Below are 20,550 nucleotides of genomic sequence, written 5' to 3' on the forward strand. Positions count from 1 at the left end.
AGGTACGGCGACGCAGGAACGCAGAGACGCAAAACCCCTGGCAAGAGCCGCGTGAAGAGTCGCGTAACACGTGAGAGAGCCGCCCTCGAAGGGAACCCGAAACCTGAGTGCCGGCGTCCGCGTCAGAGGACCGGACACCGGCCTCAGCCTACACGATACTCTTTCGTGATGCACAAGGAAGCAAATCCCTCAGACATCGCCAGTGTAGTGATGAAAGAGTAGCCCCAGCGAAAGAAAAGAGGCGTTGTCATTTCTGCAGCTACAGCCACAGTCAAGAGTGCTACTCTTTGCCTTTCTAGTCCCGTTCACGAAAAGAGTATGTTCAAAAGCGCAAACCACACATTCGTTCTTATGGTGAATTAGCTTCTTAGGCGGCATCGCCGCTTTGAGTGTAGCTCATGCACTGGACGAGTGAGTCAGCGCAATGTAACCATACTGCTCTCGTATCCAGTAGCTATCAGATTGGACTGCCACCCAAACTTAGGATTGCCATTAACCACTGGAGGCGAATGCTGGGCTGTTTCCCAAAGAGGATCACGGCTAGTTTGTTTCCCCATACGGGAATGTGGGATAAGACCGGGTAGTGGTGTGAAACCGGGTACCGTGTTTCTGATGTCACTACTCATGCCCTCTGGTGGAGAGACACAGAATTACTCACCACAAGTCAAGAAGAAAGAGCGACCATATTGGCGTGTTGTTGCTGTTCAGTTCACCATGTCTCTGAAGGTAAGTTTGTTATAAGGTATCAATTGAGTGACGTCCTTATGTTTTCAAACTGCGATTATTTCATACACATTGCACTTGTAAAAACGCTATTTAATGAGGAATATTACAGGATAACTATGTATTTATATATATTAGTATGTATTATACGTATTATGTATATGTATTAGTATGTATTTATACATGCCTTACTAAGGGCAAATAAGGAGTGGAACCACTGCCTTGTGGTGAAGAGGGCTCTTCAAAGGCTGAGGGAGTGGACCCTGAAAGTAAATCCTCATTTGCGTTTGGCTTAGCAGGCCGGCAGATGATGAAGTGACATCTGGCTATGTGATCCCAGTGTCCTAGAGGCTGCGAGGGCCTCAATTTGATCCTCGCGGTCTCTGGACCTCAGCTGGGGATGACACAATGATTGCTGACTACTCAGTGACTTGCAGATTTGAATAATGCTGTGATGATGTGACTGACTGGACAGCCAGTATTATTACATGCCAAAGTGCACCTGTTGTGGTGCTGTATCTGCTAAAGTCATATACACTGCATACTGATCTGCTTTGTGATGTTGAGCTGATCTGTCTGTACTTACGGTTTAGCTCAATAATCAGTCCATCATCAACAAGAAAAATCAGTAATGGTATTGTACTTTCATTGTGGAACATGTGAAGAACAATACAGATCTCCCAGACATTACATCTGCTGTGAATTTTAACAATACATGTAAATCAGCAGTTTGATGCTTGCTTCAAACCATAGTTTTCAACCATTTGTTTACAGGACCTTTATTACTGTCATAGCATTCTGGATGATAAAATTCGTTCTCCAAAAATACAAGTTAGAAATGCAGTCCTTACATAAAATTGTTTCATGTCCTAGTCATGTCTCAGTCATGTTTCAGATCTTGTTGCAAGACTAAATATGTCAGTATAACCTATTACAAATCACTATACATACCCTTTTGACTTTACCAGACCAGTTTATCATTTGCATTTAATTTTATGTTGAAAAGCCAGTTTGCACTAACCTTACTTGTTTAAGACAATTATTGCACTTCTTCTCCAGGTAATTCAGTGATTCTCATTTGCTTCCTTCCAGTTTTCAGTGTCTTCTGACTTTATTGCTTGTGTATAATTCCTTGCTGCTTCATGAAGGAACATCATTCTTAGCTGATGCTCTGAATCTTTAGTGTAACTTACTTCTAAGTTGCTACCAAACTGTATTTCACTGACATACAAGTCACTGCTAACACAGTCATTAGATACATGTCTGTTGAAACAATCTTGTTAATAATCTCTTCAAATTTAACTGTTTCATGTTAAATTCTTGAAAATTCATCATATTTCTCAACATCTGAAGTACAAACAGCTCTTTTAATATGATACAGTGGCTTCAGTAATTGTTTGAAGCTACAAATCTCTGCATATGTAGACACGCCATTTTTCTGGAAAGTAAACATGGTACCCACAATCTACTTAACCAACCACATATTTTGTAGTAGATTAATCATTAAATTTCTTTTGTTTTCATGTTGGCGTCCAAGCATAATGCTTTGTTCCATCTTGAAAATATTTGAATTGGAAACTTGCCTTAATTTTCATGGGACCAAATTGATTCAAGATACAGGCTGCAGCCAAAATTGCTTCATCCCGCAATGGTTTTAGTAGATGTTCAGCAGAGCAGAGCCAAGAATATGCCATTTCACAGAGAGTTCTGTGTTCAAACTCAGCAACTGCAATTTACTGGGAAGTATGTTTTGCAGTAATTGAAAGTTTTTGTGTAAATGAGTCAGCAAAACGACTCGTATCATTGTTACTAAACTCCTTACCACCATTTATATGTAATTCTCCTACTGTAAAATCAGATTAAATCGTTATATTTTTTAAAACAGTGGTAATTTTTCTTCTATTTTCTCTGTGTGTGAGAAAAAATATGAGGCAGTGAAACTGGAAAAATCACCTTTAAATAAAGGAAAGTACTGATGATTCTGAAAATCCCTTTCCTCCATCAGTCCACAGATATCTGTGTAAACTAAATTTCCGGTTTTTGTAGATTTCTGCACTATCACTAAATGACGTTCTATGATGATGTTTTCCGTAGACATACCATCCACAGAATCTGCAATCAGTTGATGTTTCTTTATTGTGATTGTCAAAAACTGCTGCACATAACATTGGCTTTGATAGCTGATTTTATCTTCCCACGCTCCTTTTAGGCAGAACAAAACATAAGAAACCATTCTGTCCATTTTTGTTTGCTGAACAGCCACACATTAATTTTACACATTCAAAATTCTTCAGTTTGTAGCACTCTTCATCCACTTGGTTGTCAGTAATGTGACAGAATATTTGAGCAACTTTTTTTCAGACAATAATTTATTGTAAACTGTAGCAGCAGAAAATAGAACAGAAAGAATCCTTACATACTTCTCGACAGCGCAACTAAAGTTACTTCCGCATCTCTAAATCTACATCTACGTCCATACACGCCAAACCACTGTGAGGTGCAATTGCAGAGGGTACTTCCCATTGTGCCAACTATTCCATTCATGTACGGAGTGCAGGAAGAATGGTTGTTTGAATTCCTCTGTGTGTGCAGTAATTATGATCCCTATGTGAACAATATATAGGGGTTTGTAGTATATTCCTACAGTAATCATTTAAAGCCAGTTCTTGAAACTCTGTTAATAGACATTTTCAGGGTAGTTTATGTCTGTCTTGAAGAGTCTTTCAGTTCAGTTCCTTCAGTACCCCTGTGACACTTTCCCATGGATCAAACAAACCTGTGACCATTCATGCTGTCCTTACATGTATACGTTCAATATCCTGTTACGCCTATCTGGTACAGGTCCCACACACTTCAGGATTGTTCTAGAACTGGTAGCAGGACTGATTTGTAAGTAATCTCCTTTGTAGATGGCTTTCACTTCGCCAGTATTCTGTCAATAAACCAACCACCTGCTTTACCCCTGACTGAGCCTATGAAATCATTCTGTTTCCTACTCCTGTACTGTGTTACGCCCAGGTTTTTGTATGAGTTAGCAGATTCTAACAGTGACTTGTTTCTATTATAGTCACAGGATACTATGTTCTTTTTTTTTCAATTCGTGGAGTGAATTTTATTTTTCTGAAGATCTGAAGCAAGTTGCCAGTCTTTACACCACTTTGAAATCTTGTCAAGGTCTGACTAACTATTGATAGAGGCTTCTTTCAGATAAGTACTTCATTACAGGTAACTGCATCATCTGCAAAAATATCCTAACTTTACTATTAATATTGTCTACGACATCAATAATATACAACATGAACAGCAAGTGTCCCAACACACTTCACTGAGGCACACCCGAAGTTACTTCTTCATCTTATGATGAAACTCCATCCTAGATGATGCGCTGCTTCCTCCCTGTCAAGAAGTCCTCAATCTAGTCACAAATTTCACTTCATACTCCATATGATTGTACTTTTGATTGTAAGTGTAGATGTGGTACTGAGTCAAGTATTTTCAGAAATCAAGATATACAGCACCTACCTGATTGCTTTGACCCAAAGGTTTCCGTATGTTACAGGAGAAAAGTGTGAGTTGGGCTTCACAAGATCAATGTTTCCATAATCCATGCTAGTTGGCATTGAGGAGGTCATTGTGTTTGAGGTACCTCATTATAGTTAATCTTAGAATATGTTCTAAGATCCTTCAACAAATCAATGTCAAGGATACTGAACAGTAGTTTTGTGGATCACTTCTATTGCACTCCTTGTAGGTGGGTGTGATCTGCGCCTTTTTCCGAGAACTGGGCACAGTTTTTTGTTTGAGAGATCTGTGATAGATTATAGTTAGAAGAGGTTCTAACTGAGCAGCACATTCAGTATAGAGTCTTCTGGAATTCCATTTTGCCCGGGAGCTTTGTTCAGTTTTAATGATTTTGGCTATTTCTCAACACCACTAACACTAATACTTTTTTCATTCATCATTTGCAGGGTGCAAGACTTAAATTCAGGCAATTCTCCTGTGTTTTAATATGACATTTGAAGATGAAGTTAAGTAATTCATCTGTTGCTTTGCTACCCTCAGTGTCAGTTCCTGTCTCATTCAGTAGGGGCTGGACACTAACTTTGGTGCCACTAACAGCTTAACATATGACTAGAATTTCTTTGGGTTCTGTAAGAGATTAGTTTGACAATATTCTGCTACAGTAGCCATTGAAGGCATCACACATTGCCCTCTTGACAGCCGAACAAGTTCCATTTAACATCTCTCTAAATCTACCCTTTGTTTAACATCCATTATGCAGTAATCTCTGTTTAGAAGTTTCTTTACAGTGACTGTTTTGTTGCCATTAGATCAAATATATTTCCATCATGAGTGTGGTTCCTAGCTACCTGTTCTATATAGTTTTGAAAGAAGGCATTTAGTAAAGTTTCACAGGATGACTTATGACCTCCACTAACAAAAGTGTAATTTTCCCAATTGATTGTTGGATGATTAAAGTCTCAACCGATGATTACAGTATGACTGAAGAACTTACATTCAAGTGGACTGAGGTTTTCTCTAAATTTTTGATTACATCAGGAGATGAGTCTGGTGGGCGTTACAAGAATCCAATTTTCATTTTATGCCCACACCTGATACTGAGTCTTGCCCAAATGATCTCACATGCAGCTTCAATTTTACCTCAGTGCGTTTGAGTTACTTGTCTATCATTTTGATATACTCTTAAAGTTTCCCCAGAATTCTCGCTGCTATCAATCCCAGGGTTCAACTACCTTCACGTACCCAGTATTATGTGAGCTTCAGTGCTTTTCATGAGTGCTTCAAACTCTGGCACTTTTTTGTGAACACAGGTATCGCAGGTACACGGCTCTCGGGAGCTCTTCCAACACAGCGATTTGCAGCAACTGCCAATCATTTGACAGTAGTCAGGGCTATTTCCAGCTGCTCGTGAACATCAACCAACTCATCCCATCTTTCGAGAACAGCATTCACAGTGGGACTGCATTTTAGCTGGTGCAGTGTGTTATAAGGCAGTGAACAAACAACTTTAAATTAAGTCTGATGATCATCTTTTAATCTGATTTTGCTAAAAAGTTGCTAATTCTCTGCAAATACACAAAACGACATTTCTATTAATGCAGCACGAAAACATGTTGCAAGGATAACAATCTATGTCCTCTCTACCCTTAAATTCTCAGTCCAGTCACAAATTCTGCATATTAGCACATACAGGTGTACTTTTGATAATAAGTGTGTGAGTGGTAATGAGTTGGATTCATTTCAGAAGTCAAGAAATACTGTATCTGTATTGCTGCCTTGATCATGGTCTTCAGATTTCATTGGAGAAAAGTGAGAGTTTGATTTCACTAGATTAATGTTTTTGAAATCACTGCTGGTTAGCATGGAAGAGGTTATTCTGTTTCAGATACCTTGTTACACCTGAGCTCAGGAAGTGTTCTAAGATTCTACATCAAGCAGATGTGAAGGATATTGGGTAGTACATTTGTGATCAGTTGCACTACCCTTCTTATAGAGGGTGTGACCTGTTCATTCTTTCAACCACTGAGGATAGTTTTGTTTTTGAGGGCTCTACAGTACCTTATAATTAAAAGTAGGGCTAAATCAGTTACAAATGTAGTAAAGAATCTCACAGAGATTCCATTGGGCCCTGGAACTTGGAGACTTCATTTGTTTTTTCAGTGCCACTAATGTTTTTTTTTTCTTCTTAATATTGTTATTATTCTATGCCAAGCACTGATGGGGAACTCAGTAAATTTCTGCTTTTGCTTTGCTACTATAAATTTTGTTTCTTTTCTTGTCCATGAGTGTCTGGACACTGACTGTGGTGCCAGCAGCCTGTATATGTGACTGGAATTTCTTTTGCACAATGGGAAACCCAGGATGGAATAATGACAATATTATGATAAGGCTTGATTGCCACTCAGATAGTATCAATCTATTCTTTTCATAATATTGTCAGAATTTATTTTGTTATTATGAAATATCTTTCAATAATACTCTGCTGCAGTAGTTGTTGAAGGCTTTATAGTCAAGTGCATCTTTCTATTTATATCCCTATACTTTGTTTTACACCTGTTATGCTGATGTACAGTCTTAGACATAAAAACTGACCGACGGCCGGCCGCTACAGAGACTAAGTCCGAGTCGTTCACTTAAAGTGGCCAATAAAACTGACCGCCCCTGACAACTGTAAGTCGGACCATCTGCACAATCTGGCAACACTGTAAGATGCGGAAGTGTTAGGAGGAAGTGTTGTCTACTTCCGAGATGTGCTCGGGTTGTGTGAGCCCGTGGTCTAGTGGTAATCTTCGTGCAATCTAAACCTATAGTTGCATGTTCGTGTCCAACTGTTTTTTTTTTTACTGCATTTTTGTCTATAGTTATGAGTCTGATTGAACATCGAAGATAATTCACTTTACATTCTACCCACCAGGCACCAGCAATAATAAGTATTCCAGAAACATTTCTGCAGGACAGCTCGTGGATGCGTCGCGATCATAACAGCTCACGTTCGAGCGTTTCCTCGCGCTGCAGCAGCTACCGGCCACCGGCCAGACGCCACCCGCCACCTGAAATCCGTCGCCACGCTGTCAGTGTATGTATCAACTGTCATTTTAGAATTTGAAGTTCTAGTTATCATCTTGCAGTTAAGCATTGGATTATGCATACTTGAAAATCATGAACTACAATTAAGCATTGTAAAATTGAGCCGCAAGTGGAAAAAGGTGTAACATCTGCAACATAACGCTTACTTTTGGTATCACAGAGGCGTGAATGCAGAGGAGGTAGCTAGAAAGATTTGAACTGTGTGTGGAGCGAGTGCTTTTGGGAAAAATACGCCAGAAAAAGATATTCTTGTTTCAACAAAGATCGTTCTGGCATGAATGATTTTCCACATAAAGGAAGTCTCGACTACTGATATATGTGATGGATTACCATTTACCCATCATGCGACATTAGCATTCAACAGGGAAAGTTCAGAAGTCTGGTGTAGGCGCTGCAGTCGTGGACTGTGCGGTTGGTCCCGGTGGAGGTTGGAGTCCTCCCTCAGGCATGGGTGTGTGTGTTTATCCTTAGGATAATTTAGATTAAGTAGTGAGTAAGCTTAGGGACTGATGACCTTAGCAGTTAAGTCCCATAAGATTTCACACACATTTGAAAAATCAACGGAGTGACTATTATCGGACGTCATCAGGTTACTCATTGAGCATTCCGATTCAGTACCGTCACTGGTGACGAATTCTGCTGCCTTTACCATTAACTTCCTAAGAAGAAATGAATGGCTGAGCCCCACCAAAAGACATAAACTCGACAAAGGGTAGTGTGAACATAATAGTTTACATCTGATAGCTCCAAAAATGTGTTTTGAGCTACGAATTCTGCCCCAAGTCGTGTGTGCTTCACAACAACAAAGATAACTTTCAGTACCATTCGTAAGTATTATGAAAATGTGGCAGTTCATTGATAAAATTATTTAGGCACAATAAAAATTATGTCGGCTGCAAACAAAAGTGGCATTATGAATTTTGCAGTTCCGTAAGGTTTTCGCTCTGACACTAAGGGTTACTGAAAGTAGCAAGACGAATTTTGCTCGAGCGTTGTCTTACGATCCCCTTATTGAGTTTGATCTGCCTGCTTGTAGCTCTGCTACAAAAGAATTAGAAAATCTGGCTTTCAGCGAGTCTCGAAAGGCGAACGAAAACAGCTTCCACCTGGTAGCCAAGCATGTATGTTACCTGGGAACTGGTTTTTTTCCTAAAGTGGGAAGACATCCTTTTGTGGTTGAATTGTAGGCAATGCCGTTGGTCTAAGCGTTTCGGTGTGTCGAATTTGTACCAATGATTTTTCAACAGGTTTTTCCTGTCCCAAATAGAGAGCTGAAGTCTCCCATTAGTATTTTCACGTCATCTTGGTGAATTTTGCTCATAGTATTTTCGAGTGTGTTCCAGAATTTTTGGACATTTTCGGTGTTTTCTTTATTTTCGATGTTGGTGGGGGCATGTGCATTGATGAGTATATATTTTTTACTGGGGCTCTGGATGAGCATAGTCATAAGTCGATTGTTGATGGGCGTGATTTCTTTGACAGAGTTGATGATAAATCTGTGTTCGAGAAATGCAATGTCGAAGATTGGTACGCCTTTCGCTACCTTTTGTTGTATTTTGCTCTTGAAGATGCAATGGTTTCCGTAATGCAAGGTTTCATTGCCAATTAGTCATGGTTCTTGAAGAGCAAGGATGAGAAATTTTTGTCCGTCGATTTCTTTTGTGAGATTATTTAGTTTTCGTGTTTGGACCAATGTATCGACGTTTAGTTTTCAAATGCATGTTTTCTGCTTATAGGGGAATTTACCAGAGATCTTCGATATTCTCTGCCGTGCTAACCTGGACTCCCCAGAATCCGAAAATCCAACTGCCGCCTGTCGACAGGCGGGTTGTGTACCACCTGAGGTAAAGTTGACTTTGCTTCCACAGTTCATGTTTTTTTGTGTTTCACTGGTTTGGCCAGGGTGATTCCCGGACCGGACAGGACCAGAGGGTGTTGAAGCCTTTGGAAGCAAATTTTTTCAGCCAAGCTCATTGAACTAACAGACGGTGACCAGAGTAGCGGTGATTTTTACTCAGATGTGTCTCTGTTTGGGGTTCAGAGGATTGAGTAACCGTTCAGGATTGTGTTAGTATTTAGTTCACCCCAAGTATTTGATTTCCTCGGTACCACCCATATGGGGGAGGGTTTCCTCTATAGGCCACACGGGATGTTTATTATTATTATTATTATTATTATTATTGTTGTTGTTGTTGTCATTATGCCATCAGCAAATCCGATATGGTGTATCTTCCCACCACTGAAATAGATGTGTATTGTTCGATTCAGTATTTCCATCACATAAATATGGGTTATAATTACGTTACGTTGCTGCTAGTAGACATATTCCTCACTTTTTTTGAAACAGTTGCTACCTGTTACTCCATCATAGGAATTTATGTGCGCGGCATTGTTGCAATACCGACGTTCAAATTATCCGATTTCTGTAATTTCATTTCGATACCAGATCGTTCTAATCGGATTCAGCCAGGTAGTCTTAATGTGGATATCCGACTACGACTCTCATCATACGATAGACTGGGCAAACCACATTCTTAATCGGACTGTTGAATCTAGGTCACTTATCTATGACAGGGCCTGAATTCTTAAACACTATGTAAAATAATAAGCCAATGTGCTTATTGCAAATACGTTATTTAAATATAAATATATGTACTATCGAAATAACAGTTTATTTACAAGATCAGAGCCCCATCCATCATAGCAGAGCAGTGCGAGATTGGTTTCAGGGCCAAGAGAGGATAAAGCTGTTGCCGTTTGTTCGACGATCACCGAACATCAACCAGATAGAGAATATGTGGGCTGAGGTAACAAGGTCATTGCCATGTGGACCTACAAATGCAAGCTACCTTTAGACGAATATAGAAAACGTATGGTCGGAAGTAAACCATCACGCTACACTGTCGACGACTTAATGAAATCAATGCCCCTACGCCTTCGAGAAATCGTACGTAATGATCGTGGGTCAGTTGATTACTAAAAGTATATTCGTCCACAAAACCCATGTGGACAGTTATCTGATATCGGTAAACTTTGCTTTGTCGCAGCTCTTTAGCATACAAGTCCATTTACTTTCAGTCTCCTCTTTACAATTCTTGCAATGCAAGGTAATTGAAAAATCTCATCCACTCGACGCCAACTGAGGAACTGACTTGTGCATGTGATGTTCAACACACAGTAATTGTCACCCTCACTGGAATCAATGACTGTGTGTGTGTGTGTGTGTGTGTTGTCGTGTTCACGCACAATCTGAATCAATACTATTAACATTGGAGAGACCAGAAACAATAAATATTGCATCAAATATGACTGTAAAGTATTTTAATGCGATGGGAAGTTACAAACTGAATTTTTACCCAACCCACTTCGTGCCTATTACGTTAAGTAAGATGTATTAACTCCATAGTATCGTTAGCAGTGACAGTGTGCTCTTGTTGTCGAGGCTCGCGACAAGTGCAGCGATTAGCAGTGCCCAGTGCCGCCGCGATTCGTTTATGTTGGCTGAGCTGTGGACACTGCAGCAGACGCTTCGCCGTAAACAGAAAGAAATCACCTTGGCTCTGACTGCAGTGAGCGGATATCACTGCCTGCGTGTTCTTGTAGTAACCAACGTGAGACTCTATTCACTGGTGCCATGACGCAATTGCAACGGGTATCATGTCATTAGCCATCAGAATATTAACCAGTGATGAAATGTCCACTCTATTTGAATCCCAAGAAAATAGGAACCTTCTTACAAAGGAATGTGAGGTGATATCAAAATTTATGCAACATACAAAAATTAACTGCAGGGCTTTCATGTATGCAGTAGTAGCACACAAGGAAGTATTATGACTTAGAAGCGTGTATTTCAATTCCTCTTCTCATATTAACGCCCTTGTTCTAATATGAAGTGAGAAAATAAACACGAAAAACTAAAGTTCCTGAGAAGCATATGAGTAATTTCCTCTTCTCATTTCGTAACTTTTGTTGTAGTATGAAGTAAAAAAATAAACAGTTTAGGGTTCTGAAGCCTAATTTGACACCAGATTCTTATCGTAGGCGCTATCGGAAACGCAAAAAGCGGGGAGCTGTCCATTCTTTTGTCCAACAGTCTGTTTCCTTTCATGCATTATTCCCGCTAGGAGATTCTTATTTAAGGACTTGTGGGCATCAAGTTCTTCAGCAGAACAAGCCTTATGTTATTGTGCTAATTGCTGTACGGAAAAAATGCAACAAAGACGAGTTCTCCTAGAGCAGTGAGGATATTTGCACATGTCTGTATTCAGCAATGACTGCCAGCTGCAACAACACTTCACAGAATCCTTGCGGCAGGCAACACAACTGTGCGTGCACTTCAGACTTCATTCAGTAAGACGTCAGGAGATGGATGGAAACGTCAAATTAACGTCGCTTTCCGATTCGTATTCAATCCAGAACGAGGTGTTATCAAGGTAGTTGAGCGTTCTAGCAATTACACTTTTATAATTCCGATATGAGTATTCCGATAGCCAAAAGAACCCGCTAGTGTGAAACCATCGAGAACTGCATTAATATCAAACTGCAAGAACTTGAGACAATACGTGGACTCTTTTCTTCAATGGGTGACCTATTACTGTTATTTTTGGATTCTCTCCGTCCTAGTCGTGATGCAAATGGAACTTCAGAGGCGCTTTTCGCTATTCTTGGCAAAAATCAGCAACTTGCAATCACTGCGAGTCACAACTGCGTCGTGATAATGGTTCAGGTTGCAGTGGTTGTGGTGGTGTTATGCTGTCAAACTGCTTACAGTCAAGTTAATGGTGGCGCACACAATTTAGCGCTGACTACCTACTTAAGTAAAGATAGTGTTGTGGCGTTGTCGCTTGTCTTTATTTGGCCTCATCGTGAGTAATCCGATTTAACGAACATAGTACTCCATCCGCGAGCTGCTAATGACATAGTATCACTTCAGAGATTATCGTGCGGGTGTTACATTAATTCTGCAGTGAATTGCTTAACAAATATTACCCTGAGCTATGCAGCTGGAATGACTCATTACACAGGTACTCTATGTTGCACTTGGTTAAGTGATCAGTTCGCTGCAATCCTGCTTCTACTGTTCGTAAATACTTTACAATTTACAAAATTTTTAATCCAAAATACTGCATCTCGTTTCTTACAATAGTGCAATAAGGGCGCACTGGTTAGATTTAACTGAACATATCATAACAAAAGTTATGATATGAGAAGAGGAAATTACTTATATGCTTCTCAGGAACTTTAGTTTTTCGTTTTTATTTTCTCACTTCATACTAAAACAAGGGCGTTAATATGAGAAGAGGAAATGAAATATACGCTTCAAAAATGGTTCAAATGGCTCTGAGCACTATGGGACTTAACATCTATGGTCATCAGTCCCCTAGAACTTAGAACTACTTAAACCTAACTAACCTAAGGACAGCACATAACACCCAGTCATCACGAGGCAGAGAAAATCCCTGACTATACGCTTCCAAGACATAATATTTCCTTGTGTGCTTCTACTGCATACATGAAAGTCCTGCAGTTAATTTTTGTATGTTGCATAAATTTTGATATCACCTCACAATCCTTTGTGAGAAGGTTCCTATTTTCTTGGGATTCAAATAGAGTGGACATTTCATCACTGGTTAATATTCTGATGACTAATGACATGATACCCGTTGCAATTGCGTCGCGGCACCAGTGAGTAGAGTCTCCCGTTGGTTACGATCAGAACACGCAGGCAGTGATATCCGCTCACTGCAGTCAGAGCCAAGGTGATTTCTTCCTGTTTATGGCGAAGCGTCTGCTGCAGTGTCCACAGCTCAGCCAACATAAACGAATCACGGCGGCACTGGGCACTGCTAATCGCTGCACTTGTCGTGAGCCTCGACAACAAGAACACACTGTCACTGCTAACGATACTATGGAGTTAATACATCTTACTTAACTTAATAGGCACGAAGTGGGTTGGGTAAAAATTCAGTTTGTAACTTCCCATCGCATTAAAATACTTTACAGTCATATTTGATGCAATATTTATTGTTTCTGGTCTCTCCAATGTTAATAGTATTGATTCAGATTGTGCGTGAACACGAAAACACACACACAGTCATTGATTCCAGTGAGGGTGACAACTACTGTGTGTTGAACAACACATGCACCAGTCAGTTCCTCAGTTGGCGTCGAGTGGATGAGATTTTTCAATTACCTTGCATTCCAAGAATTGTAAGGAGAAGACTTAAAGTAAATGGACTTGTATGCTAAAGAGCTGCGACAAAGCAAAGCTTACCGATATCAGATAATTGACCACATGGGTTTTGTGGACGAGTATACTTTTAGTAATCAACCCACCCACGATCTTTATGTAAGATTTCTCGAAGGCATAGGGGCATTGATTTCATTAAGTCGTCGACAGTGTAGCGTGATGGTTTACTTCCCACCATACGTTATCTCGATAGTTCATATATTTATATTTAAATAACGCATTTGTAATAAGCACATTGGCTTATTATTTTCCACAGTGTTTAAGAATTCATGCCCTGTCGTAGACAACTGACCTAGATTCAACCGTCCGATTAAGAATGTGGTTTACCCAGTCTATCATATGATGAGAGTCATAGTCGGATATCCACATTAAGACTGACTGGCTGAATCCGATTACAACGATCTGGTATCGAAATGAAATTACAGAAATCGGATAATTTGAACGTCCGTATTGCAACAATGCTGCGCACATAAATTCCTATGATGGAGTAACAGGTAGCAACTGTTTAAGAAAAAGTGAGAAATATGTCTACTAGCAGCAATGTAACGTAATTATAATGCTCATTTATCTGATGGAAATATTGAGTCGAACAATACACATCTACTTCAGTGGTGGGAAGATACACCATACCGAATTTGCTGATGACATAATGATAATAATAATAATAGTAATAATAATAATCCTGTGTGGCGGATAGGGGAAAGCCTCCCACAAATGGGTGGTACCGAGGAAATCAAATACTTAGGGTTAACCAAATACTAACACAATTCTGAACGGCTACTCAATCCGTTGAACACAAAATCCAGATACGTCTGAGTGAAAATCACCGGTACTCTGGTCACCGTCTGTTAGCTCAATGAGCTCGGCTGAAAATATTTGCTTCCAAAGGCTTCGACACCCTCTGGTCCTGTCTGATCTTGGTATCATCCAGGCCAAACCAATGAAACAGAAGCAAACATGAACTGTGCAAGAAAAGTCAACTTTACCCCAGTTGGCAGCTGGATTTTCGGATTCTGGGGAGTACAGCCTAGCACGGCAGAGAATATTGGAGATCTCTGGTAAATTTCTCTACAAGCAGAAAGCATGCATTTGCAAACTAAACATCGATACATTGATCCAAAAACGGAAACTAAATAATCTCACATAAGAAGTCTACCGACATAAAATACTCATGCTTGCTCTTCAAGAACCACGACTTACTGACAATGAAACCTTGCATTACGGGAACCATCGCATCTTCAAGAGCAAAACACAACAAAAGGTAGCGAAATGCGCACCAATCTTCGGCAAGGCATTTCTCGAAGACAAATCTATCATCAACTGTGTCAAACAAATCACACCCATCAACAATCGACTTATGCCTATGCTCTTTCAGAGCCCCAATAAAAAATATACATTCATCAATGCACATGCCCCCACCAACATCGAAAATAAGAAAAACACCGAAAATGTCGAAAAATTCTGTAACTCACTCGAAAATACTATGAGCAAAATTCACCAAGAGAATTGAAAATGCTAATGGGAGACTTCAACTCCCTATTTGGGACAGAAAAAACCTATAGAAAAATCATTGGTACAAATTCAACACACCGAAACACTTACACCAACGGCACACTTCTGACTCATATTTGCCAACAATTCAACCTCAAAATGATGTCTACCCACTTAAGGAAAAAACCAGTTCTCAGGTAACATGGTTGGCTACCAGGTGCTAGCTGCTTTCGTTCCCCTTTCGAGACTCGCTGAAAGCCAGATTTTTAATTCTTTTGTAGCAGAGCTACAAGCCAGCAGATACTAACTCAATAAGGGAATCACAATACAACGCTCGAGCAAAATTCGTCTTGCTACTTTTAGTACCTCTTAGTATCAGAGAGAAAACCTTACGGAACTGCAAAATTCATAATGCCACTTTTGTTTTCAGCCGACATATTTTTTATTGTGCCTACATAATTTTATCTATGAACTGCCACATTTTCATAATACTTGGCCACATTTTCCTAATACTTGCGAATGGTACAGGAAATGAAGTAAATACAGACCTTTTTGAAGTCAAAAGTCGGTAATATCCTGCTAATTAGTTTTAAAATAGGCGCAATCATCTTACAGATACTTAATGTTTTGTTATGATAGACTGCCGTCGTGATGTTTCTGTAGTAAGCTGAATTTAATGTGTGTTAGTACAGTGAATATTTTTATTGCGTTTTCCATTAGTTTACTGAACGCAACAGTAATCATCAAAGAGAAATCAATCAGCAGCTGAATTTTCTTTCTCGATATCTAAAACAATCTGACAATCCTTTCTTTCAGGAGTGCTAGTTCTGCAAGGTTCGCAGGAGAGCTTCTGTAAGTTTGGAAGGTAGGAGACGAGATACTGGCAGAAGTAAAGCTGTGAGACCGGGCGTGAGTCGTGCTTCGGTAGCTCAGATGGTAGAGCACTTGCCCGCGAAAGGCAAAGGTCCAGAGTTCGAGTCTCGGTCGGGCACACAGTTTTAATCTGCCAGGAAGTTTCAATGCTAAAGTAGTTTACAAGTTCCACGCCCGTAGATACCTGCTGCTTCTAACGATGCCATTAAGCCAGTGTAGTTCGAAGAGTATTTTCGTCCAGAAATGAATTGCCTTGACAGTTGATCGATCAAGAGCAGGAAACGTAAAATTCTACGAGTATATGACGAGAGGGACAAGTGCTTGAGAGAGGACTTCCCTATCAATACAAGTGCCTGAGAGACGACTTTCCTATCAAACTCCAGGATAGTTTTGTTTCTCAAATCAACAGAGTGCGTTATCATGCAGTAGCACAGGTGATGTAGTTTTACCAGTCGATTTTCTTACACTGCCTCTGAAAGTTATCTCAGTTGTTGGCAACTAATTCCTGCTGTGATGCACACACGACTTGGGGCAGAATTCGTAGCTCAAAACACATTTTTGGAGCTATCAGATGTAAACTATTATGTTCACACTACCCTTTGTCGAGTTTATGTCTTTTGGTGGGGCTCAGCCATTCATTTCTTCTTAGGAAGTTAATGGTAAAGGCAGCAGAACTCGTCACCAGTAACAGTACTGCATACGAATGCTCAATGAGTAACCTGATGACGTCGATAATAGTCACTCCGTTGATTTTTCAAATGTGTGTGAAATCTTATGGGACTTAACTGCTAAGGTCATCAGTCCCTAAGCTTACTCACTACTTGACCTAAAGTATCCTAAGGATAAACACACACACCCATGCCCGAGGGAGGACTCCAACCTCCGCCGGGACCAGCTGCACAGTCCATGAATGCAGCGCCTTAGACCGCCGTTGATTTTTGTTGTTTAGAAATTAGGGTAAGCGGTACTCCTACACCAGACTTCTGAACTTTCCCTGTTGAATGCTAATATCGCATGATGGTAAAATGGTAATCTGTCACATATATCAGTAGTCGAGACTTCCTTTATGTGGAAATCATTCATGCCAGAACGATCTTTGTTGAAACAAGAATATCTTTTTCTGGCGTATTTTTCCCAAAAGCACTCGTTCCACACACAGTTCAAATCTTTCTAGCTGCCTCCTCTACATTAACCTCTCTGTTATACCATAAGTAAACCTTGTGTTGCAGATGTTACACCTTTTCCACTTGCGGCTCAATTTTACAATGCTTAATTGTAGTTCATGATTTTCAAGTATGCATAATCCAATGCTTAAGTGCAAGATGTTAACTAGAACTTCAAATTCGAAAATGACAGTTGATACACACACTGACAGCGTGGCGCCGCGTTCACATGGGCGGCGCCGGATTTCAGGCTTCGGGTGGCGTCTGGCCGGTGGCCGGTAGCCGCTGCAGCGCGAGGAAACGCTCGAACGTGAGCTGATATGATCGCGACGCAGCGACGAGCTGTCCTGCGGAATTGTTTCTGGAATACTTGTTATTGCTGGTGCCTGGTGGGTAGAATGTTAAGTGAATTACCTTCGATGTTCAATCAGACTCATAACTTTAAACAGAAATGCGGTAAAAAAAAAAAAAGTTGGATGCGAACACGCGACTATAGGTTTAGATTGCACGAAGATTACCACTTCTTTTTTCCTTTTTCTGAATTTTATTTTTATTGTTTTTATGTTTTTTTGTTTTTTTTGTTTTGTTTTGTTTAGTTTTGTTGTGTAATTGATCAGAGGTCTTCTGCGCCCTGCTGATAATATGTTGAGTCACGTCTTCTCGAAATTGATGTGTTCCGTTCAATTGTTCAGAAATGTTCATTGGCTCAAACAGGAAACCTTCTTCTCTCTTGGCTTAACACATTCCAGATGTGAGGCGGGTCGTGGAAAGCACTCCAAAGGAAGTTCGAGAAAAATTGTCTGTATTTTGGGTGACGGACAACGACATAATGACGGTCATTGAGGTATGTCCAAAAATCGAGTACAGAGTCTACAGTTTGTCCAAATAGGTAGTGAATGGCATGTCCGCAAATCCAATTCACAGCATTGGTCTCTGTCCGAGGAAAATAGTCACGTTCCGGAAACAATAATAAAAGGGGAGTAATCCGATCCGGAATGTCCCGCGTTAGAAAAGCGACAATACGACGAATCAAGTGCCAAACCTCCGCCGCCGGTCCGCAAACAAACCGATGTTCATCATTGTCTGGCACTCCACACGTGGAACATAGAGGTGATTCGGCGAGGTGGATACGATGAAGGCGAGATTGGTTGATTTGCTTACCATTGACAGTTAGGTACCAGTCAGATTGAACATTCGTGTCAAGGTAACAGACGAAAACTGCGCGCCATACATGACGCCAGTCAACCTGGGGGAACTTTTGTTCACTTGGGTTAGGTGGACGACCTAATTGGAGGGCATTGTATACTGCCTTTGTCTTGAGTAAAAGCTGTCTTGGTAAAGTGAGGCGTAGATAACTGAGTTCAAGAAAGAAGTATCGTATATAATGGAACTGGGCCGGAACATCCGAGATCATCACTGGGGCTGACAGTAAGACCAGCGTATGTACCGACAGGAGGAGGCCAGTGAGGCTCGTTGGGCAACGTGTCCATACCGTCATCTGGGAGCTGACAAATAGGGCGCGAGCTCTATCCGGCACGTGAAACAGACCTATCCCACCTCGTTCACGGGGAAGAGTAAGGGTTGCATAGTTAACTCTGAACAACAGCCCAGAGCTGACGAAAGATGCCATCGCTGCCAACATGCGACGTGCCACAGTAAGCGGGAAAAGTAGAACTTGTGCTACATGGGGAACTCGGGATGCGATATATATATTGACATATCGAGCTCGTTGGAGAATATCTAGGGATCGAAGGCGATGGTCCATAAGACCTGCTCTGATCATTAAAAGGAGGCGTCGGCAGTTGATAGTGGCTGAACGCCGGAGATCAGATGAAAAATCTATTCCCAAACAGCGAATGGTATCAACGGTTGTGAGAGGTGTAACGCACTTCACGGGAAGTCCCGTGCCAATGAACATAACTTGTGACTTACGTACGTTTAAAGAGCTACCCAACGCCTCACCAATAAGTCGCTACCCACGTCAAAACAGCTCGAACCTCGTCGGCATTACGTAAACAGATGACTACATCGTCAGCATAGGCCGTGCAACAGAATCGGTATCGATCTATGGCCAACCCCACCAAACGTTGTCTGAGTCCACATAGCAAGAATTCCAAGGAAAAGGCGTACAAAATCGCTGATAGAGGGCAACCTTGACGTACGGATCGACCTATTTTTATCGGAGGAGTGAGTCTGTCATTGCCATAATCCTGGAAGAGGCACCCCGCAGAAGGCGCATCACTACCGTGATAACGGCGACTGGGAAACCCATATGGTGGAGAACGGCCGTACGGAACGAATGGTCAACCCTATCAAAAGCTTTACCAAAGTCCAAAGACGCAAGTGCCCCAGAGAGGCGTTGTGCCTGGGTGACGGCGATCATATCCCTGTAGCTGCATAAAGCCGTGCGGATATTATTATACCCTCCCAAAGTTGCTTGGTCTGGCGACACAACATATCGGGCAACGTTTTTAAATCGTGTCGCCAAAAGGCGAGTGAAGATTTTCATATCACTTTTAAGGAGGGTGAGGGGCCGATAATCACTGATATTGTTGCCACCATGCGGTTTATGTATAGGAATAATAATTCCTTCCATGAAAGCGTCCAGCACAGGTACTTCCAGAGACATCAGTTCCCGACAGATGGAGGTGAAGGTAGACTCTAACAAATCACGGAAGGTGCGATAAAATTCGAGGGGAAGACCGTCGGGTCCTGGGGAGCGATTGATGGTTCCTGCCCGGATCGGATCGCGGACTTCATCATCAGTCACCTCTGACATCAAGTCAATCGCCGCATCTCCTGGGATACCACCGAAGTTGAGCTGTGAGACTTCCTCAGACAACTCTGGGGAATGTGGAATTGCGGCGTAGAGCTGCTGGTAGTGGGCGTGAAGCACATTCCCTATTGCAGATTGGGTTACGTAGCGACTCCCTTCTTGGTCTGTTAGGACGTGAATCAATTTTCGGCGTCGATGTTGGCGTTCTTGGATGATATGGTACATCGACGGATGTTCATGAGGCATGCGATCAGCAGTACGGGATCGTACTATCGCTCCTTCCAAATGCCTTCGCATGAGATTGGAGATTTGGGCCTTAGCATGGTTCATCCTTGTATGGCGCTCAGGGCAGGCTGGCATCGTGGAGCATTCTCGTAGGATCCTGTAGTAAAAGTCCATAGTGCTCTTCCTCCAGGCGACAACATCTTTGCCATATCGGATCAAAGTTTTTCAAAGAGCAGGTTTTGCACACTGGATCCACCAGGATATGGTAGACGGATACGTGGGACGGCGTCTGTTACATGTGATCCAAGTCCCTTCTATTAGAAGTCGACAGTCAGGTGAATTAAGAAGTGCCATTTCAGTTTCCAGAAACCACGTCTGTCCCATACTGCCTGTCTTGTGAGAACAACGTCACGGAAGTAAGCCTCATGATCTGAGAAAGC

The 20,550-nt window shown here is 41.3% G+C and overlaps 1 pseudogene; it reads left to right on the top strand.

Annotated features, from left to right (window-relative positions):
• Positions 1 to 624: 624 nt before the first annotated feature.
• LOC124622964 overlaps positions 625 to 20,550 on the top strand; it is a 74,004-nt pseudogene continuing 54,078 nt past the window's right edge.

This window comes from Schistocerca americana, chromosome 7 (genome assembly GCF_021461395.2).
Source record: "Schistocerca americana isolate TAMUIC-IGC-003095 chromosome 7, iqSchAmer2.1, whole genome shotgun sequence".
Lineage (NCBI taxonomy): Eukaryota > Metazoa > Arthropoda > Insecta > Orthoptera > Acrididae > Schistocerca > Schistocerca americana.